Source organism: Lathamus discolor, chromosome Z (assembly GCF_037157495.1).
Source record: "Lathamus discolor isolate bLatDis1 chromosome Z, bLatDis1.hap1, whole genome shotgun sequence".
NCBI lineage: Eukaryota > Metazoa > Chordata > Aves > Psittaciformes > Psittacidae > Lathamus > Lathamus discolor.
Window position 1 is genome coordinate 1496375 of NC_088909.1, and position 24328 is coordinate 1520702.

General features: G+C 49.9%; 1 protein-coding gene across 1 annotated transcript in view; it reads right to left on the minus strand.

Annotated features, from left to right (window-relative positions):
- ZFHX3 (zinc finger homeobox 3) overlaps nucleotides 1–24328 on the minus strand; it is a 152646-nt gene that overhangs the window by 124255 nt on the left and 4063 nt on the right. The window lies entirely within an intron of this gene.

Consider the following 24328-nt stretch of genomic DNA (forward strand, 5'->3'; position numbering starts at 1 on the left):
CAACAGCTGAACAAGATTAGCAACAGACTAAACAAAATATAAGCAGCAATAGGGACAAAAGCATGCACAGAGGTGTTCCACCTGCCCTCCTGCCATCCAGCCCAAAGCACAAGCCTGCTGCTTCGCCTCTGCTAATGTTCAGAAAGCATCAGATGTTGATGTTTACTCCTCGTGCTCTCCTCCACCACGCACCACTGCTCTGCTTCCTTATGCTCTCACCACATCCATTTTTGCACTGGGGTTTGCTAGAGTTTTTGAAATGCATGAATGACGCCCTTACCACCGAAAGGATTCACTGCTGCCGAGCAGTCATGTCCCAGAGGTCCCCAAATGGGCTTCCTGGCCACACTGCCTCCCAGCTCTGGTGACATCCAGCCCATCAAGCAGCAAGTCTCCACAACAGGCACCAGCTGCTTGTCCTGGGACAGCAAATGGGAACTTCTGACTTGGAACAAGAGCCGGGATGGGCAGGGGAGGGAAGGGCAAGCACGCACCCCATGTTCAGAGCTTCTGGCAGGCAAAGACAGCATGTCAGCCAGCAAAGTGACATGGTGGGACCACAGGCAGTGCAGGGACCACAGGCAGCGCAGGGACCAAAGGACAGCCATGAGACACCCAGAGCATCTCACCTACTCCCAGCTCCTGGTTGAGCCCTGCTTTAGCAGGAGTCTGGAGACAGTGCCACACATTCCCATCACATCCCTGCTCTCAAGTGTGCAACAGGAGCGCTGAACATCGGCTGCTTCACACTTGCTATTTCCCAAGTGTTCAGGAACAGCTTCCTCTCCCTCTGAGCACATACCCTAGTGCAGAACGGTGCCCTCCTGCACAGCTGGTCTGGAACAGACCATGCCCAGGCCCCAGAGCACACAGCTCCTTTCCTCCAGACCCTCCAGAGCCGGTACAGCTCCACACAGTCTACACAAACAGCAAGCACAGAGCAACAGATATATTTAAAACATGACCTGCAGTATGACCTAAATTTTACTTCTGCAAAATGAAAATAGTAGCTCCAACTGTCTTCCTTGTGCATCAAGTTTTCTTTGTTTCCCTTTATATTTAGGTCTTCTCCCCTCCCAGGAGGTTCAGGCACACAAGGGAAGCACACAGGGAAGAGTGCACCAAAGAGCAATGTCACAGCTAACAGGATGTTTAAAATCGTTTGCCAGGCAATGTATGAGAGCAGCTACAGCTGCAGTTAAAACCCTGTGGGACTTTCACTGCCCCACCACATCAGGGGCTGAGGCTGCCCACTGTGTCCTCTGACTGCTCAGGACTCCTGCAAACTGCAGCTCCTGCATATGATACTCCTGGCTGAGCACAACATCAGGGGACAGATCCCCCACTTTCTCCCTCTCCTCTGTAGTCATCCTGCATCCCCCAGTTCTGCTCTCGTCCCACTCTTGCACCTTCACGTCATTAGTCCTCATTTTAGGGAGTTAACTCTTCAAAGAAATACCCTCGACATTGTTTTTCTCAAAATTACTTGGCAGCAGATGAAAGGTTTTCTTTAATGGTCTGTGGGGATGCAGGAAGGGCCATCAGAGCTCAGCTGTGCTCATCCCAGGAAAACAGAAAAGGACAGGAGGAATCAAGCTGCCCTGGCCCAGGGGCCCCAGGCACTTCAAGTTTTCAGGATGTGGGATGGAAGGACCAGAGCACCCACAATCCATTCTTTTCATTAAATCCATGCAAGAAAAGGAAATGTAGCTGCATAAAAGTTAATCTCACATGAGACCAGCTCTCCAGAGTGAAAGTTTTCCACTGCTCCATAGAGGCTGGTCCCTACCTGCCAGTCCTAAGGCTTCACGCTGGGGCAGGCACTGGTCCCTTCTCCCCTCCTGCAGGCAGGTGCCTTTGGAGGAGCATCGGGATCATCACAGGGGCTGCCCCAAGGCTGAGGGAAGGCGCAGGTGTGAAGGAGAGCCCAACAGTGGTTCTGCAGGAGCTGTACCTCTGGGAATGGATTCGATGTCAAGTGTCAGCGAGTAAATTGCTATTGGCTTCTCAATAAGCAGCAGTAGTGAGCTAAGTGTTTCCCTGTGTTGTGCAGGCTCTCTCTGACTCAATACAACAGTATTGACAGCACAATCACAGGGTAATCCAGGCTCCACTAATATCTCAGCACTTCCTCATTGAAAATACACTTTCCACTTGGACACCAGCCCATTAGCGCGGGCTCACACAGCAGCCCCCCCAGCCTGCCAGGACAGGGCCCCTGGCCGCTCCCCTCAGCACAGCCTGAGGAGCACAGGAAAGGGGCTCTTCTAGCAATGAGAAGTCACCGATGGAAAAAGGATCAGAGGTAACCAGAAAGTCTTTATAACTGAAGTCTCTGTAGGTTCTGAAAAAAACTGGTATTTCCTTGCTAGACAACAGAAGTTCATTCAGTGAATTAACTCTCCTCTTGCCCCTTACCCTCCATTTGTCATCCTTCTTTGCTATCTTATCTCTCAGACCACGGATTCCTCCAGGCAGAAGTCTCTCCTTTCATTCATGGAGAACAAGAGACCTGGTTCTGCACAGCAGAAATACCTGTATCTTACTCCTGTACCACAATGCACGGATGCTCTGGTGGATCATTAATGCTGCTCTGCTGGCAACGGCACCCACCAACAGACGCCACTCTGGAAGTTCCCAGGCACTTGGGATGCCAGCACTGGAGGCAGCTTCAGAGCTCTCCGGCAGCCCCCACCATAGCATGATGGAACTCGCTTTAGCAGCTTCCATCACTGCACACGTGTGCTCTTGTATGCATGATGTGAACACTGATCTCTACTGCAACAATTACATGAAGGAGTCTCATGGAAAATAAGTTTCTTAATTTGGCTTGGATTGTATAATAAAAGTCACATGTACATAGGAATATTTCATTTTGTCCTGAACATTGTCTCAAAACACAGTAAAAAGCGGACAAACAGCCCTATTTTAAACATTGTGACTGTGTTCCAACTTCAGTGCCATTGAAAAAGTAGGGCTGAAAGTACCACAGTATGTCAAGCAAGAAGTGCTTTACCTGCAGCATCTGGACCAAAGTTTGCAACACAGTCCCCAGACTGCGGCACCACATCACACAGCCTGTTTTCAAAAAGGTTATGCTTGTTTTCTAAGAATACAAGCTATAATAGGAATTGGTCACTAGACACAAGCAGAGGCTGGTTGCAAGGCTGAAGTCCTAAGGAGTAGCATCAGAAAATATGGATTTTCCCTAAAACAGCTGTAAGCATCACATGGGGCCCCAGAGTTCACCAGGAAGCTTTTTAGGACACTGTGGTGTAAGCAGAGTAGGTGGGAAGTCAGGATGCCTTCACTGGGGTCAAGTGCCTTCATGTCCCTGTCAACCCCCTGTGGGAAGAAAAGCCATCCACATCACTTGGATGTTTGGAAGAGTCAGAGGTGGACAGACCAAGGTTATTTTAAAAACAGCAGGCTTTAAAATACTTAAAACACATAAAAACCCCATAAAATACTTGAACATTCACGCTTTTGCTTCTCGCTCAAATCATTACCAATGTACTAATTAGTTTATCAATGCAGAGCACACTGCATTAAGTAACAAGAATGACAGTTTGCTCATTTGCAGGTGTCTGGTGTTACCAACAATGTGAAGACAAGATCAGAAAGTGAAAAGCAACACAAAGGCATTCTGGAGGATCCCCTCGTGTGCTCTGGGGCAGGTTTCCAGGGATCCCGCTGAGCTGCTCACGCCAGCACACAGGATTCACCCACAACTCCCCGCTCGGAATGCAGCCAGTGCAGACACGCGGCTCCATGTTCTCCACATTCAGAAGTTGCATTCATGTGGAAAGCTGGTGCCTCACAGCATGAAGCAAAGAAATGGGTCTGCAGAATGGGCTGATACATTCAATTTAGCTATAATCTATTTTGTTAACAATACCAGCAAACCCAGGAGCACAGACCTGGTGAGCAGGGCCAGCCACATAGCAGCCACTCAGGGCTCCTGCCGCCCCTTCACAATTTTTCCTAAGGACCATGCCACAGTGATTCCACTGCCATTGCTGCTGTGGAAAACAAGTTAATCTAAAGATGCCTTCTTTTTTTTTTGCAACCACATCCTGAGATGCCTGGCACAATACCAGACCTTTAATCAAAATGACTAACTTCTGTGGTGTCCTAGCACCGATGCGTAGCATCTTTCACCTCACCAAGGCCACAACAGCACCAAGCGAGAGGAGAAAGGCAGATGAACACTGAGATGTGAAGCAATTCTAGTGACAGTGCACCCCAGGGCCCAGTTCCCAGCTGGACACAGTATAATGCAGCAAAGACCTGAGTGGTAGCTTTTGGAAGAGAACCCCTCCAGCACAGCCACACTCATGTTAAATTGCTAGGGTGATGAAAGCAAGGTCAGGGAGCCTTTTGTGGCAGACAGAAAAGGCTGTTTGGTCTGGAGTCAGATGAGGAACAGGTATGTGGTTAGGAAGAGGTTAACACTGCTTCAGCCTGCAATCTGATAAATGGCTCTGCAGAAAGCAGGTTCTCTCACTTTGAGATATGATGTCACTAACCTTTATTGATCCACAATCAGAGAACTTTGCTTATCTCTCTCTTGTGATATGCTGCCCTCCTGTACTCAACTAGTGTTTAATACACTGCTGGGCATCTTGCACTCTTTATAGCTCACATCACACCTCCGCCAGGCCACCAGGGACAGTATTATACAGCCTGTGCCAGCAAAGAAGACCTGAGTGATGAGCCATGTGTGCATCCCCTCTCAGCCACTGCCTCTGGCAGCAGGAACCTACACTTCAGGGCGGTGTTATACACCTATACCGGAACACCCCTGAAAGCAGGGACCAAACAGGGCAGATGTGATCCGTCATGGTCTTACAGCTTCCTGTATGGCAGTGGGTCTTCAGGCTGAACCTGAAGTGAGCACGTGCCCGCTGAAGTTACTGTTCCTATGGAAGTATCTATTTTTACCCAACTTCAATTATTTTGCAAAAACAACACTTTACTTTTAGCCTCAACTTCCTTTTTAATATTTGAGGTAAAAAATGAAGTCACATAACTAATATAAGAACTGTAAATTAACCATTTATTCCTATGTGCCAGCATTTGCTGTAGACTGTATACACCAAATCTAGTGGGTTTTGTTTCAAATATACTAGTGATGCTGGAAAACAGCTGAACAGCCAGGTAGCAGAATCTGTAACTCAATTTGAGCCTGCACCCCAGAACCAGCAATGTCCCCAGGCCCAGGCTGGAGGAGCATTGTACAGCACAGCAAAGCACAGGAGGGCTGGAAAGAGCTTTACCAGCAAGAGAGAAACACCCTGAAGTTACAAGAAATGAGAGCATGAGGCAGAGAAAAGGCCAAGACAGAGGTATTTAAAAGCAAGAAATGGTAGAAAGAAGGAAATTAGGTGTTCCTGTTTTGTATTACCACAAAGTGACACTTGCTTACACTGCAAGGCAGCTCTCACTCGCGTTGGAAAAATGTGTGCTGCTGGCCATCTCAAAGCCAAGAGATGACATGGGCTCAAAACCATACGGGGAGGTACTGAACAGGTAGAGTAAAACATCTCAAGATTTGTTTTGAAGGGATGTGAGCCTTTCTGTTTCAATTGATAACTGGTCGTAGAAAGTGCTGGAAAAACAAGAGACAGAGCGGGACACTTATCAATGTATAGGCAATTATTATAAAATGGCTGTGACCTATTTTACTCATTATCCACCAAGCCAAAAGAATACATTCTTGTATCAATACAGGCCAAGTTTTAGGTTAGGAGTGAAGTTTTCCCTCTGTTAACTACAAGGCATGAGGCACTGGCACAGGCTGCCTACAGCAAGATCGCAGGACAGCCAGGCATGGTCTGAGCAAAGCCACTCCCTTGGTACTGCAAGAGTCTCCTTCCAGACCTGTGCTCCACCACCCTATAAACACACTGCTATGCAGAGAGGTCAGAGAAGAAGAAAATTAGAACGAAATGTCCACTCTGCACAGGTCAAATTACTACAAGTTACTGTTGTGATCCAGTTCAGTGATTCTTACAGTTTCAGACATGCACTGAACTTTTTTTTTTTTTTTTTTTTTAATTAAGGGTTTTTTTACCCATGTGCTTCTTAAAATAGTAAATTACAGCTTCCTCCAATTTGTGGAAATAAATTGGGAACACTGTCTGAATTACCAACCTTGGCAGAGAACATAAAAATCCCAAACTTAGATTTCCTGCAAGTCAAGAGACATTTGAATTAGAGGTTTTGGACTGTAATCCATGAATACTTTAGCTCAGTGATTAAATTCATGTACAGAACGCTAAGTATTTCGGGACCCAAAGAAGGAGAAATGCAAAGGCTGGTGGCTGAGATGCACTCTGTCTTTTTGACAGCTGGAGAAAATCACTACTGACCCACCAGCTTCAGCTGATCCCAATCCTAAAAGCAAACCTGGATAGAAACAGAGATGCTGCAAATTAATGGTTTTCATCCCGGTGCCATCTCTCCCTGCCAAGTGCCATGCAATATTTATGACGGAAGTCACCCCAGGTGACTCCCTGCTCCGCTACAGACAGCAGCTCCAGCCGCGGCTAACAGAAACGTGTGGAAAACCAAGCTGAATCCCTGGTCCATTATCTGCAGCTAAAGGGAGCAAGGAATTATCTGCCATCCACTAAGATTCACAAACCCTTTAGTCCAACCCTAGACCATGGCACACAAGCCATGGCGAGGAGGGAGCGCAGGGAATTGGGTCCCTGGGGAGCGACAGGAGGTTGGGGAGATGCTCCCACCCAAGTCAGGGACATGCTTCTGAAGTTGCACCATGCAGGGTCTGGTGACCCAGGCACAGATCTGCAGGAGCACAACCCAAGGGCTGGACCCAGCCTGGACATCCCAAAGCCCTTCCGTCCGCACCACCCTGCACCCTGCAGACCAGAGATTAGCACTGCTGAGGCAGGCCTAGCATGTGCTACCTCCAGTTACATCAAGCAATTACCTTAAAGCAATTACATCAGCAGTTGGGGTGCTGAAATGCCCTTTCCTGTACTGATTGCAACAGGAGCCATTCGTGCACCACTTCCAGAGAACCACTTCACTGCTTCAGGCCATCCACTAGGGAGCTAACGGAACAGTCCCAAGCTCCTGAAACAAAGTTTGCATGTTCAGAGGAAAAAAAAAAAAAAAAAAGCAACCAAGGAAACCCTGAAAACGTATTTAGAAACAGTAGAGAAACCCTGTTTCAACCTGCCCTTGCCTCAGGCATCCGCATCATCAGGTGTGAACAAGATTCAAGCATCTCAATGCATAAAGGACTGAGTCAGCCTCAGCCTTTTTAACACCATAGTTTTTGAGGATCTGGGCAACACTGAAGATTTTCTTCAGCTTTCCTATTGCTACTATTTCAGTAAGGCTGCGTCTCTTCTAACCAGGGAGACAACCTGGTGCCCAAGAGGCTGCTCCTCTTTACCTTCAACACCGCAGCCAGCACTGTACATTGAAATTTAAAGCAAGCATTCAGGCAGTTTGACTGCTGAGATGTTTCCTCCATGAAAAAGCTTTTGGTGTAAATATATCCTGCTGCAGCTCAGCATCTCCACTCCATTATGGATGGAGCGTAACACTCAGCAAAACCCAGCCAAAACAGAAGCACTTGGAATAGTTACAACTTTTAATGTACATCCTATATGGTAACTTCACATCAGGGAAAACACAATTCAATACAGCTAGAACAGAGGAGGCCAGATAAATAACTTAATTTCTGGAGGGTACATCTTTTAGAAACAAGCATGTTGCAGGGCAGTCTGAAGGAGCTGTCTCGTACCAGTCTCGGCTAGTAATACCTACCAAGGTATTTCTGGAAATAGATCTGCCTCAGAACACATGCTGCCAGATGCCCAAGAGAAGTCACTGCCTAAGAGCATTCTGTACAAGCTTAGGATAAAAATGTTCTAATACTGTGGGCACCTCTTCCACCTGCGTAGCAGGTCCCCACTGGACTTAGGAAAGGAGAATGTTGAAGGGTTTTATAAACCCCTTCACCATGGTACTGCTCTACCACCAACTTCAAGACCTGGGTCCTCTGCTTCAGCTACCAGGCCACTCTGCATGTAATTCCCAGAAACATCTCTACTGCGAGCCCTGCAAACCCAGCAACACACTGTGCTCGCACCCACTCCAAACCCAGTAAAAGCCCAAATCAAAGCCAAGGGCTGACAGAGACTCTGCCATGCCCACCCTGCTCTGTCAGCTGGGGTGATCTACCAGGGGCCTGGGCTCTGCCCCAACGGGCAGAAGAGGAAGGGGAGGGCTGCTGCTTCTCTTTATTTAAAAGGTGCTGCTGGAGGTAGAAACACATGAAAGTCTGTGTAGGACAAGGGAAGGAATTATCCCTCCCATTGATTTTCGCTCTGGGGTATTAGAAAGAACACAGCATTTATCTGGAGATTTCTTCCCAAAGCTAACTACAGACTTTCAAACGTAAATGAGACTTGAAAGGGGCTTATCAGGCAAGGATCTGCTGAAACCTCACCAGGAGCAGAAGCCCAACAGGAGCTCTCTGATCAATGAGCCATCAGCCCTTGGATAGCTGAACACCCCGCTCTGTCCCCAGCCTCAAAGCAGGGGCGCAGCCCAGGGAAGGAGCTGCAGGAGAGCAGGTTCTCTGCATCCCTCCCACCTGCCTCTGCCACAGGGACCCACGAGTCTCAGTCTCCAGACACAACTTCAGTGATATTGGCCGCTCTACGCCATGACGGGTAATCAGTGTCCCAGACAGGGCTGGATGCAGCTCAGGGACACGGGCTTGCTGCCCTTCCAAACTGTCTCCATCCTCCAGCAGCCAAGGTTAACACCCTGGGAACTGCATCAAGATAAACCCTGACCTGGTGGAGATGCTTTTGCAGTATTCCCAAACACAAACCGCTTTACTGCTGCCCCAGAAGCTGTTTGTGGAGCCCCCTCTGCCCCGCACAGGCTCTGGCTGCCACACTGTAGCCCAGCTTGCTGTGAAAACCTCTGAGCCTTGTCTCTGGTGTACTGTCTTTCCCAGGTAGCTGGGAGGTTGTAATTGGTGAGGCAGGAGATTAGAAATATCGGCAGCCTCTAAGTAAGACTTTAATTTACTGGCAGATCAATAGCGCTAGGGTTATATTGGCAAAGTGTCTACAACTCTATTGACTCACGCAATTCCTCTTATCAATTTATCAGAAATCTGGAAGCCAGAAGATATTGTTTGAAGAAAAAAGGCAGCGGGAGTTTGAACACTTAGCATGGGCTGCCCAATCAGGCTCTCAGCACTAAGCATTTTACAGCAGATGTATCTACTGCAAAGGAGGCTAATATGATATGATTAAGAGCTAACTTGCATCCTCACATGCCACACAGCCTTTTCAAGTTGCTTCTCACCTCACACCTTTGCACTGAAAGAGTCACTAGGACAGACACAGTTCCACCAGCCAAAACAGAGCAAGAAAGCCCTGTATTTCACACAACAAGATCCTAAACTGAGACTTTCCTGCCAGGACCCTACCCAGGCTGACCTCAGTTTCCTATGCAGTCTCAGCTTTATGAAGTTAAAAGCCCACAGCAGCGTTGGGAATCTGCTCACAAGGATTTTGGAAAAATCTGCATTTCTGGGCTTACTCACACAGTGGAAGAGAAGGTGTGAAGTTTGTCTTCAGAACTTTACTTCCCACCCTTGGATGAAGAGTTCTGAGCACATGGACCATATTCTTTCCCAGTTACAGCTGATGGCTGTAGCAGGCAGTCACACCACCATGAGATGCCTCTCTCAAAAAGCACTAGATTGCAATGATCTTGGGACGGCAGTATGAGATTGCACTTGTGCCACCTTCAAAAAGGAACCCAAACTAAACTTTGGGCCTTTAAAAACTCTACCAGCAGTGGATGGGAATACTTCCCACCCCATCTCCCTGCTGAAGCACTGAAGCAGACAAAGTGAGCATGCGAAGATCCCCTAAGCCCTTGCCCTCCTGGCTTTACCCCAACCAAAGGTCACAAACCCCATCTTCCCATAGTGAGGTGGAGCAGTGGGCATCATGTTGTAGCTGGAGCTGGCCCCTTGCTCCCAACAGGATACACACCTCCTCCTGCACATGAGAAGGGAGCAGGAACTGCCCGAAACCCCAAGGCCTAATCTCCATCCAGCCCTGGCTTGCAGCCTCATGCCGCATGAATGGGAGCTGAGCTACCTATATTGAACACTTCAATAACCAAATGAAAGCTGGTAGGTGCTACCCAGGGCCTCTGCAGAGCTGCCAGTGCCAACTTCAACTCAGCAGTGAGGTCCTGAGCAGAAGTCAGAGTTACAGAAAACATCATGGGAGTCGTTCCCTGGAGTTAAAACCAGGTCTTTCACTGCAGGCTTCGCAGCAGGCCCTCACAGCTGAGTTAACCAAGTTCACTGCAACCCAGAGCTTGAATTTTACATTTCCAGGCAGTGCTTACAAAGATGCCATCGCCTGGGCTGCTGGTGTTCAAAGCTGCTGCTCAGAGAAGCGCATTACCTTGTCCTCTGGGGAGAGGTTTGAGATGTTCAGCGGCTCATTAAGGTAAACAGGTATTTAAGTCTGTCCTCCAACAGGTAAGCATTTTGGAAGGGAAAAAATAAAAAAGCAATCTGGTTACAGTGACAGAGTCGAAACTGTTACCCGTGGGTGACACCAGGCAAGTCACCCCCACCACCTGGGTATTGGGACTGCTTGGAGCAAAGCCCATCATGTACCCCTCTCCTATGAGAACAGGGCTGACCCCACTCAGCCTGCCTCCTGCAGACATGGGAGCCTCTGTCCCCACTCTGGCTCAAAATGTCACCCCTACAAGGAGAGCTTGGGCAGCGCTAGTGCACCTCTCCAAGAAAACCCCAGTAGCCCCATGAGTGACCCTAATGCTGCACAGGGCACAGCAACAGGCATGCCCCCTGTATGTCTTCCATTGGCTGCCAGAGCCTGTTCCAAACCAAGCATGCTGAGGAAGTCTTGAATCCAAATCCAGCACTTTGAGTAAGGCTTAAACAAGTCAAACAGAAGGGAGAGATCAAAGAAGGGAAAGCCCTGGGAACGCATGCAGCGTGAGGAGTCATGGGGAGCATCAGGGAACCCTGGAACAAGCACCTTCAGCACTCGCTATGGATGCTCAGAGGGACAAAGTCTCTCTCTGAATATCTAAGGGAAAGCCTGTCCATGACCTGTATTGAAGGATGCTTTCTCCATCACTGAGGAAACCCCTCTGAGGCTACAGGACAACCTGCTGAGGCCACCAGGCCCTTGGCACATCCCAGCCCACAAGTCACCACCAGCATCACTGGGCTGTGCCATGCGGTGCCGCTCTGCAGCCACACCAAGGCAGTTTCTCACCAAAACCCCGAGGCTTAGAGGCCTCCAAGAAAGAGTTTCCGCTTTTATTATTCCCAATCCAAAACACCTCCACGCAGGGTCCCTCAAGCAGTCGGGCTGGCACAGGGGAAGGATGGAGGTGCACGGCTGGGGTGGTGGGAGAGCAGGGGCTGGGCTCCTCCTGCCCAGCGCTGCCCCAGGACTGTCTTCTGCACAGAAAAGTCTAGAAACATAAAGGCAGGGCAGGGGGTGAGGGGAGGCATCTGTCTGTCAACTTCCCCTGAGTGCTGCTGCAAATGGCGACGGTGACTTGCCACAGTGGATGAGCTTTAGAAAACCACCCTTGACAACTGTGGTAGGACAGTTTCATACGCCAGGAATAATTACCTCTCCCGGAGCTTTAATCATCGGGGTTGCTATGAGAAACTGACTCTTCTCCCCTTGGATTAATCAAAACCATGTTATTCACCGTGGCAGCAGGACAGGTCTGCAATTCCATGTCCCTTTGTCTTGCATGATGTGAAATGGAAGAGTAAAAGTAAGAGGAGGGGAAAAACACACCTCCTAGGTCTAAAATCCAACAGTGACAAACACCACCACGTACAAGAAGAGTTTTTACAACTCAAGAAGACATTGAAGAAGGAAAATGAAATAAAATACTCCAAATGCCCGCCACTCACTAGCCCTCAGGTGACAGTGAAAGTATGCAGCAATGGGGGCTCCAAAGGCTAGTAAAAGCCTCTTGACCAGATAACTATCACTTCCAGCAGCTTTTCTATGAGGATGTGAAGCTCAGTACTAATTTAGATACATCCCCTCTTCTAGATGGATGCAATGCTGCAGAAGTTGCTCTGTTCCACCTCAAATTCACTTCTCCACCAAGGGCACCACGGCTCTAAATATGAGCAATGTGGAGTGGGATCGCAATAGTCTGTCTAGGAGCAAAGGGTTGCCTGTTTCCACTTGGGACTTGCCAGTTCCTGGCCTCAGAACGCAAGTTCATCTTCAGTGACTTCAACATCTCACGTTCCATTGAAGGTATTTTATTGCCCAAAGAACTCAGAACCTACATGGTGTGCAAGTTAAGGACACGGAAATAAAGGTAAGAGCCCAAAATAAAACCTTTTGAAGTACCAGGCACAAGTGAGGAGAGAATCACCCTGTCTCCCAAGACCAGCCCCCCTGCCCCAAACACTTGCTGGCACTTCAGCCAAGCACTGCTCTTACCAGGACAGCCAGTCCCTTCCCCAGGACTTGTACGCAGGAGCCCATGGAGCTCTACCCCAGCCCTGAGCTAAGGCTGCGCTGTGCAGATCCCTTCCTCAGTGCAGGGCAAGCACAGGAGCCCCAGCAGGGCACAGAGGCTGCAGCAGGTTCAGGCTCCACTGCTTTGCATGGCCCTGCCTTCCAGGGGAACACAGAGGCTGAGTCAGTAACTGTGAAAAAGCCTTGTCTGGAGGGCAGAAGGGAGGAAGGGTGCAACAAGCACACAGGTAACGGTGCGAGACACCTGCAGAACCGCCCTGGCCCCTCCTGCCAGCTGGGAACCACAGCCCTGGTGCCACCACAGCACCCAGAGCTGCTCCTGCCTTGGGTCCTCACCTCCCCACCCTCTGCTTCTGCCCCAAAGCAAGGCAAGTAACTTCAACCCGCGACTCTTGTGGCTCTGGCAAAAGCAAACACCTGCAGGGCACACATAATATAAGGCTGAATGAAAGATCAAAACAGGCAAAATCCTCATGCCCAGCCAAGGACACAAACACAGCATTCCTGGGAGGAGAGGAAATGCCTGCCTTCCCCTCCGCAGAAGCAAAAATCAAACTCCCAGCAGATGTCAAAGGCCAGCAAATCCCACTCCATCCTTGTCATGTCCAGGTCACCAGACAGGCCTTGGAGCCTCTCGTCTGCTGAGAATCATTCATCTGATTGCATCTAGAGCGCTCTATCTTGACATTAGAAAGCAAACACTCGGCATTTCCAGGACATAAAAAGCTGGTTTGGTTTTCCTCCTGGAGTCAGGGAGCAGAACACTCACCCAGACACCCAACGCATCACCTCCAGCAACCACCCTGGCCAGTGTGGGAAGCCACACAGAACAGACAGCTTACATCCAAGGCTTGCAGTGGTCTGTAGCCAGTTCACACAACTGGGCCTGAACTCCCCAAAGGACATCTGAAGCAGAGCACAGCCCAATTCCCACATTGCTCTGCTCCTGCAGGGCGGCTGGTGACTGTCCTTCTCGTTCCTTGGCATCACCCTTCGTGGGGGCAGCGGGGAGCCAGCACCCCCTGTGCTGGCCTGCTGGCATGGGGGGAGTGCGCTGGGGGAGGTCACATAACCAAAATGGGGAGAATAAAGACCTTTTGCTAAAACACCAGGAAGCAAAGAGAAAAAACGCTAATTAACTCAGCAGCAAGTTGTTAGTATTTGCATATAAATGCAGCCACAAATCATTACAAACAAGCCAGGACAAGCTAGGCCCATTAGCATGCACAGCTCCAGCCCCAGAGCTGCTGCTCAGGGTGTCCCTGTGCAGAAGCAGGCTGCCAGCACTCCTGGGGAAGGCAGCGGGAAGGGGCCTTATCTCCGCCAGAACACTCCTACTCCCAGCAGCAACATAAGCCACAGGGATAAGGTTTCTTTCCATATAAAACAATGGAATGGAATAAACACTTCAGTCCCACTCATGAGCTAGCAAGAGAAATCCCAAAGCAGTGACTGCCCACCATGGCAGCCGTGCTGCTCCCCAGTCGGGATGAGGGCAGGGCGAGTGCTCAGGAGAGCATGGAGACTCCGAGGATGCAGAAGGTGGCATACATCATAAATAACAAACACACTTTGGACAAATAACTTTGGACACGTTCAGTGTGTCCAAAGAACAGGCCCAAAAGCCGGGGATGGTAAAAAGGACCTGAACAGAAGAAACTCCCAGGCTACTACTGCAGTTCGACAACCTCACCCTTCCAAAGCCAGGACTGAAGCAGTTTTCTTTATCACACCGTGTTTCATCTGAGCTTGCCTCCTCACTGCTGAGATTTCTGGCGCTTCCTCTGGCATCAGCAGAGGATGCAGGTGTGCTCAGCAGCGCAGCCCCAGTGCTGTGGCAAGGGCCTGGAAGGAACTGGATCTCCCTGCATTTGCACACTCTGCATTTGCCTAATGAGTCGTCACTCATTACCACAGAGAAGAGGGCTCAATAAAGTGTACTATTTTTCCTCTCACAAAAGGCAGAATCTGCAACTCTACTGTTCTGGGGTTCTGCGTGTGCCCCCCACTCTCCCTGTCCCAACTGGCATCTTAGGATTTAGAAGAAAACTCTAGCAATTACCAGTTTACATCAAGGCTTGCAAAAAAATAAAAAAAAATAAAAAAAAAAAATCCGATTTCTAATTTTAAACAGGAAACTCTCCCTGGCAAGATACCAAGAACCCTTCCATGGTGACTTTTAGTAAATGCAAGTTTCTTGTCACTGCAACTCTGAGCACAGGCTGTCAGCTCTGGCAGAAAGCAAACCTGGCTCTGCAGCCCATTCTGGGCTGCCATGAAGGGACACAGAGCCCCTCTGCAAATGGGAAACATTCATTAAGCTACACCCAGGCAGGCATTTCCAAACCAGTGGTTAGAAATCCATTACCTCCTTATCTGCAGTCAGCGAGCGTGCCTGGCTTCTCAGAGAGGCCGCAGCATGACACATCTAAACAGCAGCCAAGTTTGAACGATCAAGCTAGACAGAAAGGGTGAGTTTCTCCACCACAACAGATAATACATAACTAAACCATTCTGAAAGAGTGCTAAGGTTGAAATAGTCTAGACTAGGGTTTTTTAACCCTAAATGCTAAGTTTCAAAACTGACAATTATCAAACAAATCACAGAATTCTAACAGCAATTCCCACCCTTGTGTCCTGCACCATCTGACTCAGAAACCATCCTTGTTCAAGCTCTTGAGTGTGTGTTTGCAGGACTAATCACTTTTATTTGGCCTGACTTGGAAACCAGTTTTTAAGCTCACATTTGCACTCCAGGGTATGAAGTTTTTCTTCACTAATGATTTTGTACAGAATAAACCTCAAAGAGATCACTGATCTATAGAAGAAATAAGAATTGGAGGGCTTTATACAGGAATTGCTCTTTAATGACCAAGAAACTGGGTGTCTGTACGTATATATAGATAAGATATTACAGGTGATGGTATAGCACCAATAATCTTTTTAATCCAAATGTTCTTCATTCTTCACTTCTCTGCTTATTATTCCAAAAATAATTTCAAATCAATGCATTGGAAGGAGATTTTCGGAGGTCTGGAGGAATGCTTGCAGAAGATGGCTTCTGCTGTTACGCTGTTTTATTTTGAGAAGAATTTTCAGATGTAGGTATAAATGAGAGGCTCATGAACAGTTAAATAATTTGTTTCTAAACCCTTCAGATCTCAGTTTCATCCAGAACGCAAACTGATATTGCACCTCTTCTGAAGAAACCTCTCAACTGATCCTGAATTAAGTTTTTTCTTAACCTTACATATTTCCATGAACTTAGCCTGATGTGCTAATATCAGCTCATTTGATGATGGATGTGGTTCCGGACAAACTGATCTAGCTGAAGATGTCCCTGCTCATTGCAGGGGGGCTGGACTAGATGACCTCTGAAGGTCTCAGCCAACCCAAACTATTCTATGATGCTACTCTCTGATGACAGGAGAGAGGAGATGAAGATACCCAGGCTGTCCACAAACTTCTCAGAGAACAGGAGACACAATAACACTGGCCAGTACTGCTGCAGAGGACCAGGAGGAAGCAAAGCTATTTATTTATCCATTTAGGCAGGTGAAAACATAAACAGAAGTAACCCAGGCTTGCCAGTTGCTCCAGGAGCATGCCTGGCAGAGTGGAGGTGCAGCGGCACAAAGCCTGCAGCAGCACAGAAGCCCAGTGCACAGCACTGTGAGCAGCCCCAGCAGCCCATGGGCAGAGGTTAGCACTTCCACCTTCAGCTCCAAGCAGGGACCAGCTGCTCCTTCCACAGCAGGAGGACTGAGCTGCTGCACAGCCAGTCCTGGAAGGCTACACAGGGATCTTTTTTCTTTAACCGCGCTGAGATCTTAACAGGAGAAAACACTAAATGAATTTTAAAAGTTAGTAACAATGAAATAAAACACCAAATGCAGTGCCTTCCTCTGCAGCAGCCCCACACCAAACACACACTCAGGCCTAATTCAATACCCTTTAAGCTAGCACAGCAGCAAACAGGCAGTTCTGCCATTGCTCCTTTGGGAAGGGCAGTCATCCCTGCCTCTGTGCTCCCCCTCTCTACCTCAGCACAGTATTTTCTGCAGTGACATACCTTAGCACACAAATTAAATGGAAGATAACAACAAAATAGACAATTAATAGAAAATTTTGAGGAAGTTTTGGTTTTTCCCCCTCCTTTGGCAGTGTTTCTAACCCCTGTCCCTTCCCTAAACTACTTCCCCATGCCACTGTACCAAAGCTCTGTGCCAGCAGAAAGAAACCGCATCCAAGGCAAGACTGCCCTTAGCAGCAATATCTGCTTCAAATACAGGCAAGACTTTGGCCTCTGCGACACCACTCTTGGTCCTGCCTCATCCTACCCTTGCACAGCACCACTGAGCCCTCGGGATTTACTTGCCAGAGTACGTATCCATAAGTAAAGCACAGAAGTTCGATGGCCAGCATGTGAACACAGCATGATTTCTTTACCAGCGCATAAACCTGCTTGTGGACATAGTTTTGGTTCAAAATCGACTAGATTTGGTACAACTTGTAACTGTTTCCAATTCAATTACACCAAACATAAATAAACCATTCTTGAACTGAAAATAATGTCCACAGGGCATTCTAATGTGTAAGTAAATCCTTTGAAAAAATAATAATAAATCAATGCAAACTTTTCCACGCAGGAAGGGTTGCTGGTAAGCAGAGGGTATTTGTTACGAAAAGCTTTGAAACAGTCAGAATTAGAAACCAAGCACAGCTTTTTACAAGACAATTCTCAGAGCTGAATTGCATTGTTTACTTAAGACAGTTAAAAGGATATCACCAGCGTGAAATGAAGTCAACTTCAAAGTCACACAGTTTCAAGTCCTACACATGCCACAGCAATCTCAGTTTAGGAAAACACATGCTCTATTTTCGTTGAGTGTTTCTCTTCCTCTGCTGCGCAAGGGGCTCTTTACAAGGAAGAAGGAACCTTACAAAAACCCCAAAACCCATCAAACCCCACTTACAGTCCACACACAATGAAAACACTAAGGAACAAACCCTCTTATCCTCTCTGCTACAGTACCCAAAGTAGCTGTTTTTACCAAAAGGAGCCTTATTTTATCACTATCTTCTCCTTTTGTAAACGATCTGTACCATAAGACTCTCAGTCCTCTTTTATTTCTAGTTGTCAGGAGGCAGGTGCAGCCCCCAAAAGCAGCTTCAGACATCATCTTTGCAGCTACAACTGCTTTGGGATCCTCTTGCTGGATCTGTCACATGCTCCAGCAGTGACCTGGGGAGCAGAAGCAGGAGGAAGGTTGATTCTTCCCAGATCGTGCCTGTCCCTTGCCTGTTTCTCTATCAGAGGGCTGACTCCAGACCCACTTCCTCTGCTGTCCCAACAGCTGTCCAGATTCGGCATGGGCACAAGCATCACTTCGTACCATCTATAGGGGGCTGAACCGTCCAACATCCAGATACAGTAACAAAGTGAGTGGAAGCCTTAATGAAGATAAATTAAAACACAAATGGAGAAAGTATTCATTCCTGCTCCATAATCCAGCAAGCCTCCAACAAGACTGAATGGTGAAAATTGTGACAAAAAGACCATCTTTTCCTTCTTGGCATGCTATGTTTAAAAGGAAGGCTATAGCTTTTGCTCATTTTTAACATGCAGAAGACCCACTGGGCACCCTCAGTAGTGCTTGACACCTTCTACCCAGGTTCTCCTGCAGCCAGCAGTAGACAACTTCAGCAGGGGGATCAGATCACCACATCTGACCCTGGAGCCTCCAGCAGGTGTGCATCAGCAACCTCCCTCCTTGCTCCCACCACCCTCACCAGCCCCACCTGAAGAAGGTCCAGCATGAATTCAGCAGCAGACAAGAACTTTGCTCCCAAACATCCTGCTGACCAGTTTGTTTCTGTTTAGGTGGCACCTAAACCTCTGAAGGTCTGAATCCTCGGCAAAGCTCCACAAGGCACTAGCTTCTCTTGCATGGGCAGAGGCAGGCAGTGAGAAGGGAGCTGGTTTGCTCATGCTCTTTGCTTTCTGTAATAAACCACAGTGGGGTATTTCTCGTTTGGCCCCAGCAGCTCAGCAAACTGCCACTGCACTGTCCCTGCCCTGGCATACTAGGAGAGGCCCAGCCATGGTTTCAACAGAGAACAGAGCTCAGCAGACAACAGTACCACACTGAAAGTCAGTGACAGGGACACCAGTAACCCATGATCTCAAGAGGATGACCAGTGCTTCTTGCAGAATCTCATCAAAAGCATCTCGCTAATTATTACTACTTCACAGGCTTCACACCCAGAGGCAGGAAGTGGCTGAGAAAAAGATGGCTGAAGGAAGAAAAGCAGAGTCCTGACATTCAGCGCCTGCAGTAACCAGCTTCAAAGCCCAGCAGTCTGTGAAAGGAAATCTCAACTCCAAGGAAAGAGCACCTATCCCTTCAGAGTCAGAGAGCAATGCTATTCAGAGAGCCACTGATGGAGGACTGCTTGGGTGGACACTTCCAACTGCACTGTCAACAGCAGGAAGACCTTGCAGCAGGTTTGTGGCAACAAGGTGTAGAGACCTGTGCACAGCTGGGAGGTTTCAATGAAGACCAGTCAGCTGTGCTACCCCTACTGTGAGGCTGAGCCCAGCCAGCACTGCACAGAACAGAGGTCAGCCTTTGTCCTCCTCCGCATGCTCTGAGCCATCCCCTGAGCTTCCAGAGGTTGGCTCAGATGCCCAAACATCTGCAGTAAAACCATGGCAAGCCTGGCATGAAGGGAGCTTCTCACACACGACACACCACCTGGGGATTTCCAGGATCTTATGCAAACCTCCAGCACTTCCCCGCTGCTCAGAATAAAGGGGAAATGGTGGAGAGGATGGATAAAATAAGGCAACCAAGGAAAAAAATCTGTGGCAACTGATTCTGATAGGTGCTGCTATTGGCCAGGTAACAGGGGGCACAAGATGCGGACCAGGGGCCAGGCATCCCACACCAGCACACAGCACACATCCCACTCCAACACCATAAGCAAAGGCACAGGCTGGCAGCAATTCATGATGCACCACCTCCTCTCCCCTCTTCCAGCCATGCGCTATCGCCACAAAGCTCATCCTACCCATCCTCGTCCTGTCATGAGACAGCAGACACTTCTCTTGCACCATCCATCCCCACTCCATGGTCCATAACGCAGCCCAAAGGCTGGGACACTCCCCCTGCTGCCTCTCCCTCTGGCTGTGCTGCAGAGCCAACACGATGCCCACAGGAGCTCATCCTGAGGACCAGGATGACGTTCACAATGTACACACATCATAAGTGGCCCTGCATTGGCCTGGACTCTTTAAGATCACGAACCCTGCCTGACACGCCCAGGTCTCCTCCACACCAGAGCGCTGCGCTCCAGAAAGCAGCAAAACCAAGAAGGATGAGAAGATGTTACAGAGCAAAGACCAACCAGCCCGCTTCTCCAGCACCAGAGCACAGCTCTCCAGCACCACCCACCCTCAGGGAGGTACCAAGCTGCTCTGGGCAGCTCCCTAACTGCCCTCAGCACAGCAGGTACCCCTTTCCCATCCCCACCCCAGCATCACAGCTGGCACTCATCACACACATCAACCCAGCGAAAGACCTGGCACAGACAAGGAGATTCATCCTTCCCCTCCTCCGTCCCCCTAATAAAGGTCCACTGAAGCAGGACGGACAATGATCCCACAGAAAAGGCCTGAGACCAGGTAACTGCAGTGAGGAGCTGAGGAACACAGCTCTGCTGTGCCGTGTGGGAGCACAGTCACCTGGGTGGCACACAAGTACTGCGGGATGTTTGGCCCAGTTCAGACCTGCCACGTTACTACAAATGCATCACCCTGCTGCCTCATTCTTCTCCAATACGCCAGAACAAAATCCCCCAGCATGTGCAAAGCACTGGGAAGCAAGGCAGTCCAACAGCATGAATTACTTCACCTATGACATGGACAGAGCAGAGGATATCCTTTAGGGACTCCAGGGCAACCATGGTTAGGGAACTGCAGCCCCGGGTGGGAAGGTATTTGTGTGCCAGAAAGCAGCGGGTACAAAGTGAAACATCTTGTGAGCTATTAGAGGTAGGGGATTGGCAAAGTGACACAGACCAAGATTTGAGGAGTAATAATGCTCTGGGAATTTAAAACATTATGATTTTTCATAATTAACCCCCACTTGCAGTCTCTGCATGTGAACTATGTATTATCCCATTCCATACTCCAGCTGAGGCAAACTTTGGTGGCTTGCCCAAAGTCAGCGTCAGAGCTAAAACAGATCTTTTCACTTCCAAACAAGCTCACAGTGTTAAGCTGCTTTTAACTGTCTCTGTGGAAGATGAAAAACAGCAAGAAGAAAGGAACTAGGGAAAGAAGTACGTAAGGCTAAAAGGGACAAAATTAACAGGAGGAAATTAAAGAGGAGAAATTTAGGCTCTGACATCTGAAGGAGCTTTCGAGAAGCAAACACTTGGGTGCTGCAGACCCACCCTCCCTCCCCAGAGGGAAGGCCGGAGCTCCCACTCCTCAAAGCTGGAGGTGGAAGCGCTGGCTGCAGCACCCTGGGGTGTGCATGGTCCCAGTGCATGGTCACTTCCAGCGGCTGGGCCCAGCACTGCCCTGGGAACCCGCAGTCCCCTCATCCCCAGCAGCACTGGGGGAGAAGTACCGCTGCTAGCCCCAGAGCCAGAGCTGCTGCCTCGGCAGCGTGCGAACCAGGCCAGCTCCGAGCCCCTTTCGCTGCGAGACCGGGGCACCTCGCCCGAGACACCAACAAAGCAGGAGGTTAATTTGAAGCTCAGAGCCCCGCTGCCGCGCTTGTCTCTCCCTAGCCCTCCCTTCTCGCTCTCCTTTCTGTGCAAAGCCTGACATCTACAGTTCTGTCTGGCGCAGTCAGGGTGCTGCGGTGGGAGCCACACAAGGACAGTGGGGATGCGGTGGCCGGCCGCGCTCCGCTCCTCAACCCCACCATGGCCACCGGACCGGCTGCACTCGCTCCTCCACCTGCAGAGCAACGCAACCTCAGCCCAGCCAGGGCACACAGCGCAAAGCCCACCCCGGCAATGCTGCCCAGTGGTACCGCTGAAGCCTCAGCGGCCACCACACATTGCTGGAGCTCATCTAAGCCCAGCTCCTGCTGCTGCGCATGGACTGCCAATGCCATAAAACGGAGCAAACCAAGAGACCTATAGCCTCATGGTATCACTTCTGCAGATGTACTGCAGGAACTTGCTGCACCCCAACACCTCAGAGGCAGCTTTTCTGCTCTGCTTCCAGATGTGTCCAAGGGTCTGCACACCAGCTTCTGCAACACAAGAGGCATGGGCGAAATGCACAAGCTGGTGTGCGCAGCCTGAATCCAGAACATCTTCAACATCTTCATGCTGCAGGAACAGCTTTAGTTAGCAGATCCTACAACTGTCAAACATATGCTCAAGATACCAAGCAGCTCTGTGCTTCATACACTCCCCCTGCTAAGTCTTCTGAACTAACCGCCAGGCCTGCTAGTATTACATGGTATCTCACCAAAAATGCCTTGAAGAACCCCCACATTCTGCATCATCCCGAACAACATGCACCTGACGGCAGCTCTCAGCCCAAACAAGGTACATCTGACAACAGCTCAGCTGACTGTGCCTCTGCACCCCCCTTGCCTCCCCCTTCTTTACTCAGCTCCTTTGTAAAGACAAGGAATAGACCAAAAACCTCCAAGCCTGTCACCAGACGTCACAGACGCTCAGGAAACCCAACAACCCAACCTCTCAGAATCAGGCACATCATCACAATGTTACTATCAACATTTAAGTATGTGCTCTGAATTCTGCAGGGAGCATCAGTCTGTTTGTACAAGACACTCAGCGGCAGCGTTGCAAAAGGAGGGTTAAAACTCCTGCTACTATACCAAGCCAACCAGCCATTTTGGAACTAAGCTACCACTGGCCAGGGAAGCACAGCCGCGCGTATGAGACACACGTGAAGTGGGATGCAGGAGGTGGGACGCAGGGTGCTTCGCTGCCAGAGACTGAAGAGGTCAGGAGCAGCTCCCAGAGCGTGTCTGCTCCCATCCTGCCCAAGGAGGGACCAACTGCCCAGCAGGCACCCTTGGGCCATCAAACCAAACATTTACGAAGAGCTAACGTGTCACAGACGCTGCAGATTCCAGTTTCCCAGGTACCAGGGTTGGGGGAGGATGGAGAAAACCTTCTCACCAGACTTGCAGTGCACATCATCTGCTCCAGCATCACTGCCAAGCGAGGGAACCAGCGTGGCTCAGGCCTCATCAGATTTAAGACCTGTAAGCCTGGGCACTACAGGGCCAGCACCCTCCTGCTACCCAGCAATGTGCACTACGCAGTGCAAAACACCGGGAAATGTTTGTTTTCTGGGGTAAGGAAAAACTCACATTGCTGCTCTGCCTTTATTAGCAAGAGCCATGTTTGGCACTTGTGACATAATGAAATTACAATAAACAGCTAAGTGTTTTTCTCTCAGCAGCAAACTCAAGGACAAAGCAGGGTGGCTGCAGCCTACCCTCAGTGGGGCACCTCAAGCCCAGACTGTCCCACCGCCCTTCCACCCCACACAGCCAGGTTCCAAACCCCTCCCGGGATGTGTCGGGAGCCACCCGCAGCAGTGACTGCACAGTCACCAGCACACATCTCCTCCCTGACAACCCCAACCAAGAATTAACTTCGGATGGGGATGAACTTTAACGGTATTTACAGTGCGCCTCCGGAAACACACACAGCGCACGCCACACATGGATGCCACCACTCTGCAACCATGCAGATCCCCCACCTCCCGCACTGACAGACGGACACATCTGTCCAGCTGAGCCTACGAGGAAGCGCTGGAAAGCACTTGCTCCTCACTGGCACAGCAGGACCTGAGCGAGGCCCGCAGCATCTACCACGAGAAGGAGAATCACCAACACAGGTTGGGTGGCGTGGCCCACTGCCACCCCAGGGACTGCAGAGCAGGAGCATGGAGGGGCTTCCAGGTCCAGTGGGTCCCGAATCCAGCACCGAGAGCCACTGCCTCCTGGCCACCAGCTGCAAGGGAAGCCGGACTCACCCACCCTGTTTGATTGCTGGGTTTCCTACAAACTAGCTGGTATTTATCTATTTCTGCAGTCCCTGCCTACCAACAACCCCAACCTCGGGAGCAAACACAAACGCATGAATCGCAGATGAGAAACAAAGCAGGAGGCGGGATGGGCGGCCCTGCTCCCTCCTGCCCTCACCTCACCTCATGGCGCGAGGCAGTTATATTTAGGTACCGCCACGGTCTGCGGTGCCGCGGCCCCCCTCGGGCACGGCGCAGAATGCAGATTTTCCAGACAACAGACCACAACAGCTCCGTCAAAACCATTAGAGGCTGCGGCGCCCAGGCCTGCGCACAGATGTTTTGATTCCCACTCTCCTGCCACAGCAGCCCTCGGCAGCCCCGGCGCTGCCATGCGCTGGACGTCCAGCCCGAGTGTCGGCTGTCAAGGGCAGGAGCGAGGAGGGCAGGGCAGCCTCGCTCCACAGGGGACATGTTCCTCCGTCTGGCCTGCCCTTACCGGCCTCCCCCAGGAGCTCCCAGAGGGTGTGGGCTGACGCCCCACCATAAGAAAACAGAGGCAATGCAGGAGGGCAGCCCCATGGTCACCCCGCTCCAGGCCCAAGCCCTGCAGGCAGTCATTGCCCACAGCCCCGTAAGCAGCGAGTGGGTCCCGCACATGGCCAGAACGGGGAATCGGGTGAGACCCAGCTTTGTCTACGTCCCACCTCTC